Raw genomic sequence first — 20,797 nt, forward strand, 5'->3', positions numbered from 1 at the left:
AAAACGGCGGCTTCCCGCTGAGCGCCGGCCTCGAGCACGGCAGCTCTCTCGCGTCGTGGCAGCTGATGGCCAGACGACCCCTGCGCCAGTTGCGGCCGCCCAGAGGCTACAAGAGGGCGCCCAGAAGCAGACAGCCGCACAAGGCAACAAGTCTGGCTGCCGAAATACCGCACCCCGCCGAATGCCCGACAAGTATTCAAAGTGTTCTATTTGTTAATTTAGCACTGTTAGACTACAGAAAACAATAAGCGACAATCTACACAGTTTCATAATTTGCAATTAAGACGGTGCGCAAGTGGATACCGGAAATCTAGCGTTGCACTTCGCTTAAGAATCACGAAAGAAGGCTGTAGACGTGGAAGAGTGCTGGAGACACTGGAAAGCTTCAGATCGATTATATAATGGTAAGACAGAGATTTGGGAACCAGGTTTTAAATTGTAGGACATTTCCAGGAGCAGATGTGGACTCTGGCCCCAATTTATTGGCTGTAAACTGTAGACTAAAACTGAATAACCTGCATAGAGGAAGGAATTTAAGGGGATGAGACCTGAATGAACTGAAAGAACCACAGGTTATCGTAAGTTTCAGAGAAAGTTTTAGGGAACGATTGACAAGAGCGGGCGAAAGAAATACAGTAGAAGTGGAATGGGTAGCTTTGAGAGATGAAATAGTGAAGGCAGCAGAGGATCAACTAGGTAAAAAGACGAGGGCTAGTAGAAATCCTTGGGCAACAGAAGAGATATTGAATTTAATTGATGGAATGAGAAAATATAAAATGCAGTAAATGAATCAGGCAAAAAGGAATACAAACGTCTCAAAAATGAGATCAACAGTAAGTGCAAAATGACTAAGCAGGGGTGGCTAGAGGACAAATGTAAGGATGAAGAGGCTTATCTCACTAGGGGTAAAATAGATACTGCGTATAGGAAAATTAAAGAAACCTTTGGAGAAAAGAGAACGACTTGTATGAATATCAAGAGCTCAGATGGAAACCCAGTTCTAGACGGGAAAGCAGAAAGGTGGAAGGAGAATATGAAGTGTCTATACAAGGGCGAGGTACTTGTGGACAATATTATGGAAATCGAAGAGAGGATGTAGATGAAGATGAAATGAGAGATATGATACTGCGTGAAGAGTCTGACAGATCACTGTAAGACCTGAGTGGAAACAATGCCCCGGGAGTAGATAACATTCCATTAGAACTACTGACGGCGTTGGGAGAGCCAGTCCTGACAAAACTCTACCATCTGGTGAACAAGATGTATGAAACAGGCGAAATACCCTCAGACTTCAAGAAGAACATAATAATTCCATCCCAAAGAAAGCAGGTGTTGACAGATGTGAAAATTACCGAACTATCAGTTTAATAAGTCACAGCTGCAAAATACTAACGCGAATTCTTTACAGACGAATGAGAAAACTGGTAGACGCCGACCTCGGTGAAGATCACTTTGGATTCCGTAGAAATGTTGGAACACGTGAGGCAATACTGACCTTACGACTTATCTTAGAAGATAGATTAAGGAAATTTAAACCTACGTTTATAGCATTTGTAGACTTAGAGAAAGCTTTTGACAATGTTGGCTGGAATACACTCTTTCTTATTCTGATGGTGACAGGGGTAAAATACAGGGAGCGAAAGGCTATTTACAATTTGTGCAGAAACCAGTTCGCAGTTATAAGAGTCGAGGGACATGAAAGGGAAGCAGTGGTTAGGAAGGGAATGAGATAGGGTTGTAACCTCTCCCCGATGTTATTCAATGTGTATATTGAGCAAGCCGTAAAGGAAACAAAAGAAAAGTTTGGAGTAGGAATTAAAATCCATGGAGAAGAAATAAAAACTTTGAGGTTTGACGATGAGATTGTAAATCTGTCAGAGACAGCAATGGAACTGGAAGAGCAGTTGAACGGAATGGACAGTGTCTTGAAAGGAGGATATAAGGTCAACATCAACAAAGGTAAAACGAGGATAATGGAATGTACTCGAATTAAATCAGGTGATGCTGAGGGAATTAGATTAGGAAATGGGACACTTTAAGTAGTAGGTGTGTTTAGCTATTTGGGGAGCAAAATAACTGATGATGGTCGAAGTGGAGAGGATATAAAATGTAGATTGGCAATGGCAAGATTATATGGGGGCAGATTACGTAACTAATAAGGAGGTACTGAATAGAATTGGGGAGAAGAGGAATTTGTGGCACAACTTGTGTAGAAGAATTGATCGGTTGGTAGGACATGTTCTGAGGCATCGAGGGATCACCAGTTTGGTACTGGAGGGCAGCGTGGAGGGTAAAAAGCGTAGAGGGAGACGAAGAGATGAATACACGAAACAGATTCAGAAGGATGTAGGTTGCAGTAGGTACTGGGAGATGAAGCAGCTTGTACAAGATAGAGTAGCATGGAGAGCTGAATCAAACCAGTTTCAGGACTGAAGACCATAACAGCAGCAGCTTAAGCGGCTGCTTCCAGGATTTGTAGACAGCGGGTGTCCTGTAGCAGACTCTTGGTCTCCACTTCCCCTCCACCACTGTGGTGCGTTGTGAACAGTTTTCGCCTACATCCTGTATTCACGACTGTTACTGAAGAATTAATTATGATAAGGCGTAACATCACTATTTATTTCGTATATGGTTGAAGATGATCAAAAGAGTTTTTTCGTACACGATGGTCCGTGGGAGTACACCTGATTTTTAATTAGCGATCCTCATGGCGGTGGTACGTTGCAACAGCCGATTACAGCGGCTGCGAATGTAAGCTTTATTTCATTTATCGCATACTTCCAAGAAAGGCTTCAAGACAGACATCACCATGGGTAACATCACTGAACCTGTCGAGAGTCGACTGGTTTGCATGCGGTCCGTGGGATCTCGCCTGATTTTTAATTAGCAATCCTCATGGCGGTGCTTACGTTGCAACAGCCGATTGCAGTACAGGGTGATCATAGCGAAAGTTAAACTTTCAAGCAGCTGTAGAAATAACGCCTGTAGTCAGAATGACGTCAAATTGCAAGGGAATATTATCGACGAAGGGGGGAAACGTATGGCAGAAGAAAAATAAATAGTTACAAAATGTAGCAATAGATGGCGCAGTAAGCATCATAATTTAATAAAGGTCGACTAAAAATGACAGATGAATCATACAACAATGCCTAATGTGCATGCTTGACGTCAAACAAACTGCACTACTCAGTGTGCGCGGATGTAGAGGCGTGATACTGTTAGTTGTGTATTCCACCCACCACGGCAGTATGACATCGGATGTAAAAATCCGTTTTTAATTGTTTTGAGGCCAAAAACCGCATAAAAAGCATCAATCAGAATCAAATCGGATTATTAATTTCCGTGTGACTGGCGAACAACGTATTCAATATGCTGTCCATCGTTTCCTGTAACAAGTTCAAATCGAGAAAGAGCACGTTACACAACTAAAAATGGTTCAAATGGCTCTGAGCACTATGGGACTTAACATCTGAGGTCATCAGTCCCCTATAACTTAGAACTACTTAAACCTAACTAACCTAAGGACATCACACACATCCATGCCCGTACAGCGCCTAGAACCGCATCGCCACAGCGGCCGGCCGTTATACAGCTGATCAGCTGATCGAAGTGTTTCCATGGTCATTTTCAGAATGCAGTCGGAACACTGAACACGACATCTTTCAGATAGGCCCACAGCCAGAAGTTACACGAATTAAGATCAGGTGATTGGGACGGCCAGGCTGTAGGGAAAGGCCGGCTGATAATATTAGCATTTCCGAAATGGCGCTTCAGCAGCTGCTTAACTGATTTTGCAATGTGCGGAGGAGAGCCATCTTGCATAAAAGTGATCCTGTCCACATATACACGCTGTTGGAGAGCTGGAATGACTTGGTTGCGCAAACGACACTCTTAGCGCTTACCAGGCACGGTATAGGTAACAGTACCGGAAGCACCTGTCTCTTCGAGAAAATACGGTCCTATGATAAATGATGCAGTAAACCTGCACCACACAGTAACCTTTTCAGGACGAAGTGGTACTGGTTGATGTTCGTGTGGATGTTTCGTTGGCCATATTCGACAGTTCTGTGTATTGACATATCCTGTCAGATGGAAGTGGACTTGGTCTGTCCACAAAATCTTCCACGGCCAGTCATTGTCCACTTTTATGCGAGCAAGAAATTCTAAAGCAAACGTCTCTCTTGCTGGCAGGTCTACAGGAAGCAACTCGTGCACATGGGCAATTCTGAATGGATAGCAGAGAAGGACGTTTGGTAGGATTTCTCGCACCGTGCTCACAGGTACGTCCAACGTTCGTGCAGTCCTCCGTGCGCCGCACCTCTGCCCGCCACCACTAATCTGCTCCTGCATTGCTGTGGCCGCTGCTTCCACTGACGTCGGATCGATTCGTTTCCTCCCTCTACCAGGTTGCACACGAAAAGAACCCGTCTTTTCGAATTTCCGAATCATTTTCTCCAGACCCACGGCAGTCATCGGACCAACGCCTTTTCAAATCCTTCAGTGTCCAATGCGATCGTGCATTGACACAGGCACGGCGAACGTCGCAGACGTGAAAGGAGGGAAGGCGTGTTTATGCCAATTTCAATGGGGCGTGCCCATGACAGGTGTTTTCATTTATGTATTCTGACACATACGGCACCATCTACTGATCAATTTTCACACTATTTTTTTCTTCTGCCATACGTTTTCCCCCTTCTGCGATAATATTCCGTTGCAATTTGACGTCATTCTGATCAGTGGTGTTGGCTACGGCGTTTTGAAAGTTTTACTTTAATTATAATGACGCTGTGTAATGTTGCGTTTAAAAAACAATACTTGTTCAATACCTCAGCTGACATTTGTCTGGCTTGGTAGTATTATCTGTGCAAGCTTCCTACGTAGCCTACTATCCTTTGCCACAAATTTCGTTTTCGACGTAAAAACGTTGCTACGGTCTTGTGCGACTCACCCCGTATCACTTCACTGTGTCATATGTCTCTGGACTCCGTTGAATTCCGTAGTGCTTTTATACTCTATTTTGGGATAATCCACATGCCTGTCACTCTCTCGCCGTGGACTATTGAACTTTCTCCAGCCCACCTTCTTCCTACCCTTTTGAACCTCACTCTCTGGATAGTTACCTTTTGACGGAACACATTTCTGTCTGATATTTTCATTGCTTATCTCATGACTTTCTCGAGGTCCTTTTAAAATATTTGGTTACATAGAATGTTCGGTGCTTTTCGGATGTTTGTTATTACATTGTACGTAGGCACCGATGTTGGCAGTCTTTGAGAAAGGTCCGTGAAATTTAAATGTTCCTTACTAAAGTATGCCTCCAGATGTGAGATTTCAGCCTGTATCCGCACTCCGCATTTTCTGGGGCAACAATTCGCTTCGTGACCGTTCCTTCGGGATGTGTTCCAAAACGCCTTTCCTGTTGAGAATTAAACTTTCTGTCGTGTAGAGAGCTCCATGTTTGATCACCATTGTGTTAGTTAGTTACATATTCCCTCAATCATTTGAACAAGTTTTTATCGAAATGATGTGGAGAAAGGCAGTTTACAGGATATGTATAGACGAATAGTTTCAGTGTATGGCCACATGGCATGGCCATTTACAGGAATTCCTAAAAGGCAAATTGGTGTAAATACAACGTTAATGAACATGTTTTTCACTGCTACTCAAGCAACTAAGCTTAAGACTGCGTCTTTTTATGGCACAGTAAATTAGTCGGTATAAACGAAGCCTTTATAGAATCACTTTGTTGTTTGTGTCTGATTGCCAACAACCCTTTTTCTCGGGAACGGTTTTTGTCACATATTAATGTCTGCGCTACCCTGACGTCGTGATAAATGTAAGCTTCTAAGACAATACTGTCAAAAGACACGCCTATTTAGGTCACATATTTGGGTACTTGCAAACTCACTCACGAGCACCTCTAGTGCACGTCCTCTCCAGCTAGAATCACGAAATTTCGTAGGAAGCAAGGTTTCACAGTGAAAGTACAGGAAAAAATCCGGAAACTGTTAAATGGCAGCTACATCACACGAACATTCTTTTTGTCGTTATCTGACTGTCAACTTGAAACTAAAAGATTCCTGATACTCTTGGAATTCCTGAGACCGATATCTTTCCAGTTACAGTGTCGATAAAAGGCAGGAACAGTGGAAACTGTCGAGTCCCTGCCTGGCTGCACACCTAACCCTCAGGGCGCGAATTCCCCTCGCGCCCGGCCAGTCTTTGCACGTGCGCACAGGCACCTTTTGTTGTAGGTATCGTGCGTTCTCTTAAGCCTTTTTAATTGAGCCCTCTGTGTTTCCTCTTGTAGCTATGTTAGTTCCACGATGAAGTCTCTGCCTCTACTTCACTTGCCCATGCATGGTGTTTAATTTCTGGATTTTCACTTTACTGCAGAAGAACTATTATTTTTTCGTGCTTTTTGAGCTCCTCTTTCGACGACTTGATGTGCTTCTTGGCTAAGATTTCACTGTTCGGTAGTCTGCGAAAGCTAATGAAGACATTTCAACGTCATCGCCTTGTAAGCGGCTACTGGTCGCGTGCGGCGTCCACGTCTGTGTGAGAGCGCAGCCCGCAGTCCGATGGGTGACGCGCAGTCCCTGACTGGTGTATTTTCACTACAAAATAAACTAAAAAGTGTCGTTACCACTTATCGCCGGAAGCACTTTGTTTGTGAGATTCGAAATCTATCCCGAATTCCTCAAAAACTCTGGAAAACATACAAAACGTGGCTAAGCAAATTTTTCTATGACGTCCTGCAGACAAGATATATCCCTAAGAAACTCAAGAAATCTAAAGCCATCGCAGTAGTAAATCTGAACAAACCGAAGAAGCTACGTGAAAGTCAGTGGCCTGCTCAGTTCATATGACAAATTACCAGAAAGGACGGTTGTAGAGGGAATAGGTCCACTGGTAGCAGAAAGCTTTCCGGTTGAAAGGGATGGATTGAGACCCCGTCGCAGTTGTGTTGATCAGGTACTCAGCCTAACGACACACACTGAGGCCGGATCTCAGAAACGGTTCAAAACAAGAGTACAGTGTATTGACTTCTGCCCACGAGACGGTTTGGAGGCAAGGTTTATTTACAAAATTCTCAACGCGGTACCATGCGGTCGAATAAGATCTTTATTAAATAATATATTCTCTGCGACCCACCTTTCCAATTAACAACAGGTAAAAGAGTAAAGTCAGACATCGAAATAAAGGGCTGCCTTAAGGCTGCCCCCGTCCCGTTTAACCTATATATTTCGGATACACAAAATACGAGATCTACGAAATTTATATGTGCTGAAGACTTTGCTCTTGCCTCCCGCAGCAAGTTCGTAGAGGAAGGCACCAATATCTCCCTGGAAGACCTTACAGAGCTAGGCAGATACTTTGCCAACTGGAGACTGCTTCCAGACAAGATCAAAACTGATATGTCGTGTTTTCACGTCCATGATAAACAAGTACGTCTATAGCTCCAAGTATATTTTAACGAGAACACAGTTCGATACAATTGTTTCTCAAAATATTCGGAGATACCAATGGGTCGAAAAGTGTCTTTTAAAAGTCATTTAGAAAACACTGAAACAAAACTCAGTAGCAGGAAAAATGTAATCGACAAATTATGCGTTAAAACAAGCGAAAGGGGGGGGGGGGGGGCGAAACTACCATCACGACATCAGCACTAACTCTTAGGCACTTGGGTCCGAAACGCTACGCTCCATTCTGGTCAAACAGCCTCCAGGTAAAGAAGACTGACAGCAAACTGAATGAAACGAAGAGAGTGATTTGTGGCTGAATGAGAAGCTCTCCCCTCCCTCAGCTACTGTTTTGAGCCACATGTCGCGCCTCCCTATGTCCGCAGTCAGGGTGTACAACAAATCTGTAGCCAATCCGCACCTTCCACTGCGCAGTGTCCTGACTGAAGATGCTCTGCAGAGGCTTAAGTCAAGATCGCCCCCCCCCCCCCCCTCTACCTACACATCACTACCATCAACGGACAGTTTCGAAATTAACGCCATGTGGAGAGAACGTTGGGAGGCAATGAAATCAGGTCACGCTCTACCCACTATCGACTCCACTTCAGCGCAACCATGAATGGAACTGTCTCGCGGCGAGTGGGAAACACTCGACAGAATTTCACGTGGCATCAGCCGTGATTCATCTTACAAACGGGGAATAATCGAATCACCGCGCTTCGGCTAGAAAGAAGCTCGTCAATGGGTTCAACATATTGTCACCGCATGGCGATGTGATGTGATTTCTCTGTAGCTTCAGACTCTGTACTGGACTGGATTTATTGTGTGGACGGTTGGAGAGGAGGAGGTTCTCCAAACTGTGTAACACTCAGGGAACACCAGTACTCCGTGACCAGCTGCACGCCGCCATCTGTCGCAGCAGTGTGTGTGGGGAAGGGTACACAAACAGCTGCATGTGGAATCTCTGCAGGGCTGCTGAACCGAGTCGCCCAAGGATCAACAAGTCCTCTGTAGGGTACTGATAATGGACGACATTTTCCGTCTACACAGTTACCACCTTGGGACTAACGAAGATCCACACGCCCACCACCAGCGTCACTTCCCATCAGCGCTTGACCCGTGAGCAGCTGCAGCTGCTTTAGGTCGTTACAATCACTCCACTTGATGTTCCACGTGGCTGGTTGGTGACGGAGCCCCTTCCACACTGTCGGCCTCTTCAGGGTCGCTGGTTGAGTGACCGTCGCCCTGGGAGGTGAACCGGACGTCACAGACTTCTTGTCCGGCCAGCACTGTCTCCCAGTCTTACATCCTGTCACTTTTGATCTTCTGGCTACATCTGAGAACTTCTGCACTCCAACTGAGATCTGTGGAACGCCCCAATTTTTCAACGCCTGGGAGAGTAATAGTGGAGGAGGATCTGAAGATCCTGAAATGTAAAATGTAATCAGCCAGTACGAAGGATAGAGTAACTTTCAGGACTGTGTTCGCTCCTATCTAAGCGTTCCCGACACTAAGTTGTAATGAGTCTTTCTGTTTGTGCTTGAGTGGTTTTTAGTCGGCAACTACGGATCACCCCGAGCACTGGCTCCCTGCTGTGGGTTAACAAAGGCGCGGTGCCTGCGCTGCGAGTCTGCCCCTTTCACGGTGTTTAATCGGTCAGTCAACCAATCAGTCACCAGTCCATGGGCATGTCGCGGCAAGTGTCGGAATTTCCGCCTACTCGCTCTGACGCCGACGCCGACGCCGACGCCGCACACACTGGAACCCCAACAGGTGGGGGGAGGCGGGGGAGAAGCGGCGTGTTATCTTTTTTTCTGTCGGCGATTTTGCTTTTACTACCGTAAAGCAACAGAGCGGTGCATCACGAGAGGCATGCATCACGGACTTGCGTGCGTCTGCTGGACGGGAGTGAGGCAATGGACAGGTTGGGACCCGGGCAGCAGCGTTACGTTATGTCCTCTTACGCTGTGCGTCTCTGCGGGCGCCTTTCACGTGTTTCACTGTACGGCTAACCGGCCAACTATGCACGGTACCCGCTGCTAGCTGCCTATATTATGTCTTCCGAGGGCAACAAAATTTGATCTTCAGTATTTCAGCCGGCCGGAGTGGCCGAACGGTTCTAGGCGCTCCAGTCTGGAACCGCGCGACCGCTACTGTCGCAGGTTCGAATCCTGCCTCAGGCATGGATGTGTGTGGTGTCCTTAGGTTAGTTAGGTTTAAGTAGGTCTAAGTTCTAGGCGACTGATGACCTCAGCAGTTAAGTCCCATAGTGCTCAGAGCCATTTGAACCTTTTTGAACCAATATTTCATGTAAATATTGGCCATATTTAAAAATTTAGTTCTGTCATAATCTACACTTTAAGAAATATGGTATGTTAAAAGTTTAGCACAGCAACGCAATTATTAGGGTTAGAAACTATGTATAAGTCATCAGGCAGCAATGGAAATACCGCAATTGTGCATCTAATATTTGACAATGTGACCACTTAGATGCTTCTAACAACCTTTACATGTAATTCAGAAGCTTTACCAAGTTTTTCCTCTTCGACACCTTCCATAAAATGATGAAAGCAAAAACTGATACTGCATTCTAGATTTTCACTGTTGATGCAGTAAAACTTGAACGTTTTTAATTCGTTACTTCTTTACTGCTACCTGCATTTGCAACATATTTTCCAGACAGTATCGACATGTTCCACTGAATGGACATACAAAATCTTATCTTTGTACGATACATAATTCACAAAATGTGACTTCACAAACAGAAACATTGAGTTGCGTCAAAACATGGCTCTTCTTCGATAGGGAGCGCGAGTTAGCCAGCTTATACTGCGGCAGTGTTAGATAATGAGAGCACTTAATCACTTCCAAGAAACTTTAAGTATAGTTTCAGGTATTTCCAACAGTTTTTCTCGCTTACATTTTCAATGTCAGACATTTAACACACCAACTAATTTGTACAGTAATGGACGTTTGAAGCTGTTTTGCACACGGGGGTTCGGTTCTGAAGGCGGCCGCAGCCAACTGTGCGGCCTGTACTGGTTCTCAACTGCGCGGCGCCAGCTGCCTCAGGGCTGCCGCTGCTCCTCTGTGTGAGGGGCGGGACGCGGGTGGCGCCAGTGCTGAGGGCAGCGGCCAGCGCTGGCGACGCCCTGTACTTCAGTCGTAACAGACTGAAATCACGCTATCCAACTCTGTGCGATGCTGCTGACGTGGTTGCTAAGGATTTCAAACCTCCTGAAGAATGGAAAGGTCAGTGGGAAGCAGTGGCACATGAGCACCAGCGTAACATCTTCTCAGGCGCTAAACTTCCAAGTGGATTCGACCTACCACGCAAGACCTAGACTACTCTCAACAAAATCCGTACCGGCCACGGCCGATGCGGGGATGCTCTCTTTAAGTGGAACAAGCTGCCTGATCCAGCCTGTGACTGCGGGGCTCCATACCAGACTGTACCCCACATTGTCACTGAATGAAGGATTCGAGCCTATCGTGGTGTCGAAGAGGACTTCCTGCTAGCAACTCCAGATGCAGTGCGCTGGATTGAAGGACTGGATATTCAGTTGTAAAGACAAACTTAAGTTTTTTGTGTGTCAATATGTACATATGTATATGTAATTTTATTTCATGATATGTCTGTATTAGCCATACGCTAAATAATAAATAATAGCCAGACACAGCCGCAATCGAACGCACCACCATCACCGGTTTCCGCCTCCACTGGTCACAACACGACGAGCCTGTAAAGATCTTGAATCCGCAAAGATTTTTCCGCTAGTCCTACTTTTGAATCGACTAAAGTGAAACTGAAAAATAAGTGGTGTGGAGCTGCTGGTGACGGGAGGTGTTTAGTGAAGAATGCATCAGTAGATGGAAAAGGCCAGTACTGGCCAAAGTGGGGGTCTTAATGGCTATTTCCATCTACTTTGTCGATTTCTCCCACCACCCTCATTCCCAGTCTAATTTGTTCACGATGATGTTGTTGTTGTCTTCAGTCCTGAGACTGGTTTGATGCAGCTCTCCATGCTACTCTATCCTGTGCAAGCTGCTTCATCTCCCAGTACCTACTGCAACCTATATCCTTCTGAATCTGCTTAGTGTACTCATCTCTCGGTCTCCCTCTACGATTTTTACCCTCCACGCTGCCCTCCAATGCTAAATTTGTGATCCCTTGGTGCCTCGAAACATGTCCTACCAACCGATCCCTTCTTCTAGTCAAGTTGTGCCACAAACTTCTCTTCTCCCCAATCCTATTCAATACCTCCTCATTAGTTACGTGATCTATCCACCTTATCTTCAGCATTCTTCTGCAGTACCACATTTCGAAAGCTTCTATTCTCTTCTTGTCCAAACTAGTTATCGTCCATGTTTCACTTCCATACATGGCTACACTCCAAACAAATACTTTCAGAAACGACTTCCTGATACATAATCTATATTCGATGTTAACAAATTTCTCTTCTTCAGAAACGCTTTCCTTGCCATTGCCAGTCTACATTTTATATCCTCTCTACTTCGACCATCATCAGTTATTTTACTTCCTAAATAGCAAAACTCCTTTACTACTTTAAGTGCCTCATTTACTAATCTAATTCCCTCAGCATCACCCGATTTAATTTGACTACATTCCATTATCCTCGTTTTGCTTTTGTTAATGTTCATCTTATATCCTCCTTTCAAGACACTGTCCATTCCGTTCAACTGCTCTTCCAAGTCCTTTGCCGTCTCTGACAGAATTACAATGTCATCCGCGAACCTCAAAGTTTTTACTTCGTCTCCATGAATTTTAATACCTACTCCAAATTTTTCTTTTGTTTCCTTTACTGCTTGCTCAATATACAGATTGAATAACATCGGGGAGAGGCTACAACCCTGTCTCACTCCTTTCCCAACCACTGCTTCCCTTTCATGCCCCTCGACTCTTATTACTGCCATCTGGTTTCTGTACAAATTATAAATAGCCTTTCGCTCCCTGTATTTTACGGCTGCCACCTTCAGAATTTGAAAAAGAGTATTCCAGTCAACATTGTCAAAAGCTTTCTCTAAGTCTACAAATGCTAGAAACGTAGGTTTGCCTTTTCTTAATCTTTCTTCTAAGATAAGTCGTAAGGTCAGTATTGCCTCACGTGTTCCAACATTTCGACGGAATCCAAACTGATCCTCCCCGAGGTCTGCATCTACCAGTTTTCCATTCGTCTGTAAAGAATTCGCGTTAGTATTTTGCAGCCGTGGCTTATTAAACTGATAGTTCGGTAATTTTCACATCTGTCAGCACCTGCTTTCTTTGGGATTGGAATTATTATATTCTTCTTGAAGTCTGAGGGTATTTCGCCTGTCTCATACATCTTGCTCATCAGCTGGTAGAGTTTTGTCATGACTGGCTCTCCCAAGGCCGACAGTAGTTCTAATGGAATGTTGTCTACTCCGGGGGCCTTGTTTCGACTCAGGTCTTTCAGTGCTCTGTCAAACTCTTCACGCAGTATCGTATCTCCCATTTCGTCTTCATCTACATCCTCTTCTATTTCCATAATATTGTCCTCAAGTACATCGCCCTTGTATAAACCTTCTATATACTCCTTCCACCTTTCTGCCTTCCCTTCTTTGCTTAGAACTGGGCTGTCATCTGAGCTCTTGATATTCATACACGTGGTTCTCTTCTCTCCAAAGGTCTCTTTAATTTTCCTGTAGGCAGTATCTATCTTACCCCTAGTGAGATAAGCTTCTACATCCTTACATTTGTACTCTAGCCATCCCTGTTTAGCCATTTTGCACTTCCTGTCGATCTCATTTTTGAGACGTTTGTATTCCTTTTTGCCTGCTTTATTTACTGCATTTTTATATTTTCTCCTTTCATCAATTAAATTCAATATTTCTTCTGTTACCCAAGGATTTCTAGCAGCCCTTGTCTTTGTACCTACTTTATCCTCTGCTGCTTTCACTACTACATCCCTCAGAGCTACCCATTCTTCTTCTACTGTATTTCTTTCCCCTATTCCTGTCAATTGTTCCCTTATGCTCTCTCTGAAACTCTGTACAACCTCTGGTTCTTTCAGTTTATCCAGGTCCCATCTCCTTAATTTCCCACATTGTTCACGATATGTAACCAAAATCCAATGATTGAAAAGAAAATCGGAAGAACTAGGATTTAACTGATTATGAAAATGTCATACATGAAAAATTTAGACTTTAGAATAAAGGATATAATATTTTTGTATTTTAAAAATACAATGAATTTTTTCGTTATAATTTAAACCAAAAATGACATACATGGAACGAATTTTAATTTGGCATAAATGTTATTAATAAACAGAGAGAATAAACTCAGATGTAATATTTGCAAAACCAAATTTAAACCACCTTTTCATTACAGAACATTTGAGAAGTAAGAAACACAAAGGTGGTATTAATTATATGCTATATAATAATTCTGATCACTGGTATGAATCTGTTTTTAATTATAAATATTCTTATCTTCTTCAATCTTTTTTCTAATCACTTGATTTAGTCTAATGTTTCAGCAATGTCGTTAGCTTTAAATTCTCTTTGTCTATTATCACAAGCACTTGCTTATTATTATATGAAAGTTTGTTGTTGACAAGGTCTATGATCGACTCTCTTTATCTAGATTCAAAATTTAATTGCAGAATAAAATTTAGTTGCAATAAATGGCTTGGTGTTCTTTGATTGAGTCACAAATGCATTATTATTAATGTTCAGAGACTGGTATCATAGCCAATGAAATTCCAAACTCAATAAAACATAAAATTTCGTTACAACCAACACATTCTTTTTCAAATAATAGGTTCTAGATATATTTATCAAATATGCATCAGAAATACAAGTAAAAGTAACAGATGTACTTGGGTTATCTCCATTTATACAGAATAAATTTAATTAATTACATTTCAAATGTAATAATTGGTTGGCATTGCTTGATTCATTTATGCATTGATAAAATTATTATATTGTTGAAGTGTACATTATCACTTCAATTCATTATATTTCATATATTTAATGAACTCTGTAATAATGAAGGGAAACTGTTCAATGATAGTAGCATATTCCTAATAAAACTGAATGATGCTAGAGCACAATTTTTCTTAAAGCTAATAAAAATTGTTTCCAAATAAAGGGAAGCATCCAAAAGTGGAAAATCTGTGTAGTAGAGAACTCAACTGATAATGTTCCCTCACACAAATATAGAAAGGATGAACAGTCACATGTGTGTAAAGAATGTTATAGAAACTGTGATAGAAATAAGTATAAAAATGAGAAATATTAGAAGAATCATTTAAAACAAATTTCAAGTGATGAACTTTCTGAACTATTATTATCACTGGAAGATGATGAGCATCATAATTCAAAAACAAATGTATTAATTATCAAGAAATTAAACATTTTAGTTGTTTTCACTTAAATCCTATATCTAGGGATCATGTCTCTAGTGGATGTACAATTTGTCTTCATTATTATTATAAACAAAGATGACAGTTAAATAGAATAAAAATTAATGAAACCCTCATTTTCCACAAATGTAATAAATAAGGACTAAAACAGCTCAGACTTCGAGACATTTTACATTTGCTCATCATCATCATCATCATTGTAGAAGAAATATTTTAAGTAGATAAGCCAATTCAATTATTTAACAAAATTTTCCTATTCCTACAAGAAAACAGCGATATGAAAGTGGTTGAATTCAAAACAATACAGAAAATCTTGGTATTAGAGGCTATAGCAAATTAAAGAAATCAGGATTAGTTAATGTAATTGTTTTTGAAGTTTTCCCATTTGGTCAAGAATTATTCCAAAAAATTAAACTAGACCAAAAGGTGTATCTACTATGCATTATTTTTACAGATTTGACAATGGTTTTGAAGAAAATTTGCCCATTCAGACCAAAAAATATTGAAACTAGACCAAAGATATCCATTCAGTAGAAAACTATTTGAGCTAGAAAGAGTGGATAATCCACCCAAGAACGATTTATTTGAGATTAAAGAAATAAAGTTAAATTTAATGAAAAATTTTAAAACCTATGCTGATATTATAAAATTGCCTTTAATGATGCTAATGTTAAGAAATTTTGATACCATTAGTGAGGAAACACATTAAATACTGAAAGCAATTAATTCTGTGGTAGTGGTAACTAAAAAGAGAACTAATTTTGAAAAGGAGATAAGTTGAATATGACAATAGCAAATCCAAAAATACTTTGCATCAGACAGTACCACACAATCTGCTCAAGTTTTGTGGAATTAAATGAGAGATATATTATCATCCGACAAATCTGTTGATATAGCAGAATTAAAAAAAAAATTAGGTGATGATAAAAGACAAAAAAGTTTATCATAATAATTAATGACAGTGTATATTGCCCAAAAGCAATAATAGCATTAACATATCATACAAATAATATCTTAGATAAACAAGTGACTGAAATGAAAAATATGAAGATTAGAGTATGAGATAAATACAAATTACAAAAAGAGTTAACCAATCTATTTTGTAACCAATTAGGAGAATACAACAACAGAGGATTTACTCTAGAAGATATTTACAATGTTGAAAAAATATTTGATATTCAAATAAATGTTGTATGTGCTGAAATTTTCAATGCAGTTATGTATCATGATCCTGAAAGAGCAATAACAATATCTATGTATAAAAATCGCAACAATGTTGATGTAATTAACAATATGTTAGCAGTCTTCTTATCATATTATTGTAGAATATGTAATAAACTTTGTAGCAATGAGAACAAGCACAGCTATAAAACAGAGAGAACCATCTGTATACTATGCGACGGTGCAGAAGGATAGTGAAGGAATTACACTACACTGCGAAAATTACAACAGGCACTGTTATCGTGAAGAATGCTTAACAAATCAAGAAGAAGAGTATAAGTGCGTTTGTTTGAGATCAAAAAAACATTATTGTGGCTTTGAACTGAGTGAACACTGTAAATAAATACCAAAATTAAAAATCACAAATGTTACATGCAACAAAAATTGAAAAATGGTATTTGTGAAATAAAGTTTAGTGAAGAATAGGTAGTTAAAGGATGTCAAAAGTGTACAAGTAAAGATGGTTATTATATTAATGAAGAATTCAAAGATTATCATGTATTTCAATGTTGGGAATGCTACAAAATAGTTACAGACAAACAGTTTAAATGTTGTGAAAAGTGTATACTAAAGAGAGTTCCTTGTACCTATACAGAAAAATACATGTGGTTAGATTATGAAGCTCAAGAAGAAGGTGGTATACATGTTTCAAATCAAATAAAAGTTCACAATCATTGTCATACCGTTTATAAATGTGAGGCAAATTATGAATTTTGTGAGTGGATGATATCCAAAAAACATCAGAAGTACACTTTTATAGCTCTTTCTGATAAAGGTTGTATACATGGAAGAATCCTGGAGATACTAAACGGTATCAAATAGATTATATAATGGTAAGGCAGAGATTTAGGAATCAGGTTTTAAATTGTAGGACATTTCCAGGAGCAGATGTGGACTCTGACCACAATCTATTGGTTATGACCTGTAGGTTAAAACTGAAGAAACTGCAAAAAGGTGGGAATTTAACGACATGGGATCTGGATAAGCTGAAAGAATTAGAGGTTGTACTGAGTTTCAAGGAGAGCATAAGGGAACAATTGACAGGAATGGGGGGAAAAAACACAGTAGAAGAAAAATGGGTAGCTCTGAGGGATGAAGTAGTGAAGGCAGCAGAGGATAAAGCAGGTAAAAAGACGAGGGCTGCTAGAAATCCTTGGGTAACAGAATAAATATTGAATTTAATTGATGAAAGGAGAAAATATAAAAATGCAGTAAATGAAGCACGCAAAAAGTAATACAAATGTCTCAAAAATGAGATCGACAGGAAGTGCAAAATGGCTAAGAAGGGATGGCTAGAGGACAAATGTAAGGATGTAGAAGCTTATCTCACTAGGGGTAAGATAGATCCTGCTTACAGGAAAATTAAAGTGACATTTGGAGAGAAGAGAACCACGTGTATGAATATCACGAGCTCAGATGGCAACCTAGTTCTAAGCAAAGAAGGGAAGGCAGAAAGGTGGAAAGAGTATATAGAAGGTTTACACAAGGGCGATGTACTTGAGGACAATATTATGGAAATGGAAGAGGATGTAGATGAAGACGAAATGGGAGATAAGATACTGCGTGAAGAGTTCGACAGCGGTCGTGCGGTTCCAGACTGAAGCGCCTAGAACCGCTCGGCCATTGCGGCCGGCTGATGTAGTTCATTTATAACCTCGTGCACCTGACAGTTACTCGTTTTGTCCACTCCGTGCCCAGAAGCAAACTCTGCGCATTTTCGTAAAAGCAGGACTTTAGTATGATCTTTTGTTTCTTTCCGTAGCTAGATGAAACGCTAATTATTTTATCTTTGTGAGGTACGGTGCCTGTATGTTGTGCACGGTTAGACCACCCCTGTTTAACTTAAGATGTCTGATATAATTATCCGTTGTTTAGCTTTTGTTAAACAATCCGCGCGACCTCGAGGAGAGCTATCTGCTCACCACGAACATAGCCGGGCTTAGTTGTTGATAACATTAGAATGTATGCTTAAACTTGGGCCGTAATCTGACACCAGCCAGAGGAGGTTACTTTCTGCGCCTGATGCCCGCACACCTTTAGTCAGCTTCGCGCCCCTCTGCCGCTGGTTCCGCCGTCTCCGGAGCACAGCTCTCCCCGACAGTAACGACCTCGCTGCCGCCGTCGGCGGGAAATGGAATTAGCGAGCGGCGATTAGCGCCAGCCTGCAGCCAGGCAGCCGCCGTCGCCGTAATGACAGCCAGCCGGGGGGCGCCGGAGCTCCGAGCGAGCGCTGCAGTCGCGTCGGCCGCCAGCCTGCCCTGTGCGACTTCAACGAACACGGCAGTACTTCGCAGTTCCTGAACACGCGAGGGAATTTGATAAACACCCTTATCCTCCCTGTCCGTCTACCTGTCACTCCTCTCTGTCCATCTCCTGACCCTTCTCCACATTCTCCTCGTTCCCCGTCTTCCTCCGCAACTCTTCCCCCTCCTCTCCCCCCCCCCCCCCCCCGTGTTACTCCCTCTCTCTCCCACCTCCAACCTTGTTCGTTGTTACTGCAAACCAAACTCGATTTCGAACTCAAGTCCCTTAAAATGAGTGGGTAAATCAGTTTGGTTCACTGTAATATGGCGTGTCAGAGAGCCTTCAGCAGTTGGATGTGTGAGGATAATATGAGTGCCTTCAATGACGGTATTTCTTATAGTTTTAATCTGTGGATGAGTAGCATTGAAAAGTTTCGGACCCTCCAGGTTGCGTACTAGTATCCTGATCATAAGCCGTAAGTACAACTTTCCTGCTTTCTGTTAAAACCGAGTACGAGGGAGAAAACAAAACAGCACATTGTTCCGTATGACGAGAAAGAAGGTACATGGTTGAGAAGCCCTGATGTCATAGATGAAACTGATCGCGAGAAAGAAAACATAAATGCTCCTTTTTACAGCACAGCACTTTCTTTTTCACACCTGCTTACAAGAATAAAGTCCTAAATTGTTGCCTAAAAAGTATGTTAGCCAAGTGCGTCTGAATCCTCATTAGAGTAATGGGTAAAAATCTGAAGTAAATCGGTCAAGAACTTACGGAGATTTTTGAAAACAACGTTAAACAATACCCTGTCTTTATACATACTAATACAGATTTATTTACCCTGCCAAGTTCTTGGCAACAGATCCTTTGTTGCTAAAGATACAGTTGTCTCAGATCCGGCCAAAAAAACCATAGCCTCTGAACATTAGGCCCATATCGACAATGAGACAGTATACGGAGGCACTGAACTGACGAATGCCTGCAGGCTTCGCAGGCTGCACATCGTAGAGACGTGTTTCTGCTCTCGTGTAGAAGAAGAGAATGAAGACCGGTTTTTCTTTGGTTGTTCCAGATTTCGTGCAAGTACTGCAATCCTTTTGCAACAAGTTGTGAAGCTGTCATCCCTTGACGATATGCGTGGCGGCTTTGTTAGCGTATCATAGACAACCGACAGTACAAAACCTTTCGATAACATTTGAGTTTACTACAATTCTGCTTTATTAGTCTACAAGAAACATTGTATGTTGTGTATGCAACGTGCACACCTTTATGTATACGCATGTCCGAGTTCCAACAGTAACCATCCATCAATACTTGTAATGTTGTCTACCAATACGCTAGCTGTGTAGCTTAAATACAAGATTTTGAAATTACAATTTACATAATTTCATGAGAGTTAAAAAATAAAAAAAGAGGAGGAAGATGTATACTGTCAGTGCGATGAGTGCTAGGGGCACATGACAGAAGGTGTGGAAGGCGGGGGAGGAACAGAATGCAACCGTCCGTCGCCCGTTGTTCATTTTTTTCAGTAATTCTCTTGGCTATCAAACTACTAGACAAAAGACGCTGGCGATTACATCCAGATACGTAGACGCTTATAGATTTCTCCAAACTGCTTCCTGTGGTCGTAGAGATCTATGTCTAACAATATTTATGAAAGAAAAAAGTATCTCAATCAAAATACAGCTTATTAATTGTTGATATTCCCGCAGCACTGGTTCCGTCTAGCCACGACAAAAAGTTTAACTTGTGAACTACGTTCGGAGGAATTAAACAAGCACTGACTTACAAAATAACTTGTTCCAGTATCCGATGATGTCGGCTGTCACCTTAATATAATCCAGATTTCCTCGTGGCATTAAAGCAGCAACAAAGGAAAAGTCCTGCGATCTCTCTTCCACTTGTACATGTCGATACATTGCAAATATATGACTAAACTTGTTCCATTTTTATAGAAACATTGACTCGGAATTGTTAATAATGCAAGCACTTCAACAAGCTTTCATTTTCTCTCTCTCTCTCTCAGTCTCCTGACTGGTTTGATGCGGCCCGCCACGAGTACCTCGGCTGTGCCGACCTCTTCATCTCAGAGTAGCTCTTGCAACCTACGTCCTCAGTTACTAGCTGCATGTGTGGCGTCTTGCCCACTCGTCGCTAATAGGGTGCCTATGGGATGCAACCTTCTCCGAATGCTATACAACAGTTTCAAACAAACAACATTAGTAGTTTTATTTCCAGAAAGCAAACTGACAATACTCAACTTTCGTTACAGCAAATGTCGCTAGCGGGAGGCGACCTGAAAACAGCACAGTTCGTGCTATACACAGAGTCCAAGGAAACACTCGATACTGACAGCGTAGCACTGATCACGTTGCAGAGGCTGGCACGAGCTGCTTTTATAGGCAGCTGTTGCCCGGCGCGGCGCGGCGCGGCGCCGTCCCATCCCGCACGCCTCTGGCCGCC

General features: G+C 42.0%; 1 protein-coding gene across 1 annotated transcript in view; it reads right to left on the bottom strand.

Annotated features, from left to right (window-relative positions):
* LOC126309758 (acetylcholine receptor subunit alpha-like) overlaps positions 1-20,797 on the bottom strand; it is a gene marked incomplete at its 5' end in the record, with an annotated part of 254,597 nt that overhangs the window by 116,444 nt on the left and 117,356 nt on the right. The gene's annotated exons all lie outside the window — the stretch shown is intronic.

This window comes from Schistocerca gregaria, unplaced genomic scaffold (genome assembly GCF_023897955.1).
Source record: "Schistocerca gregaria isolate iqSchGreg1 unplaced genomic scaffold, iqSchGreg1.2 ptg000391l, whole genome shotgun sequence".
Taxonomy (NCBI): Eukaryota; Metazoa; Arthropoda; class Insecta; order Orthoptera; family Acrididae; genus Schistocerca; species Schistocerca gregaria.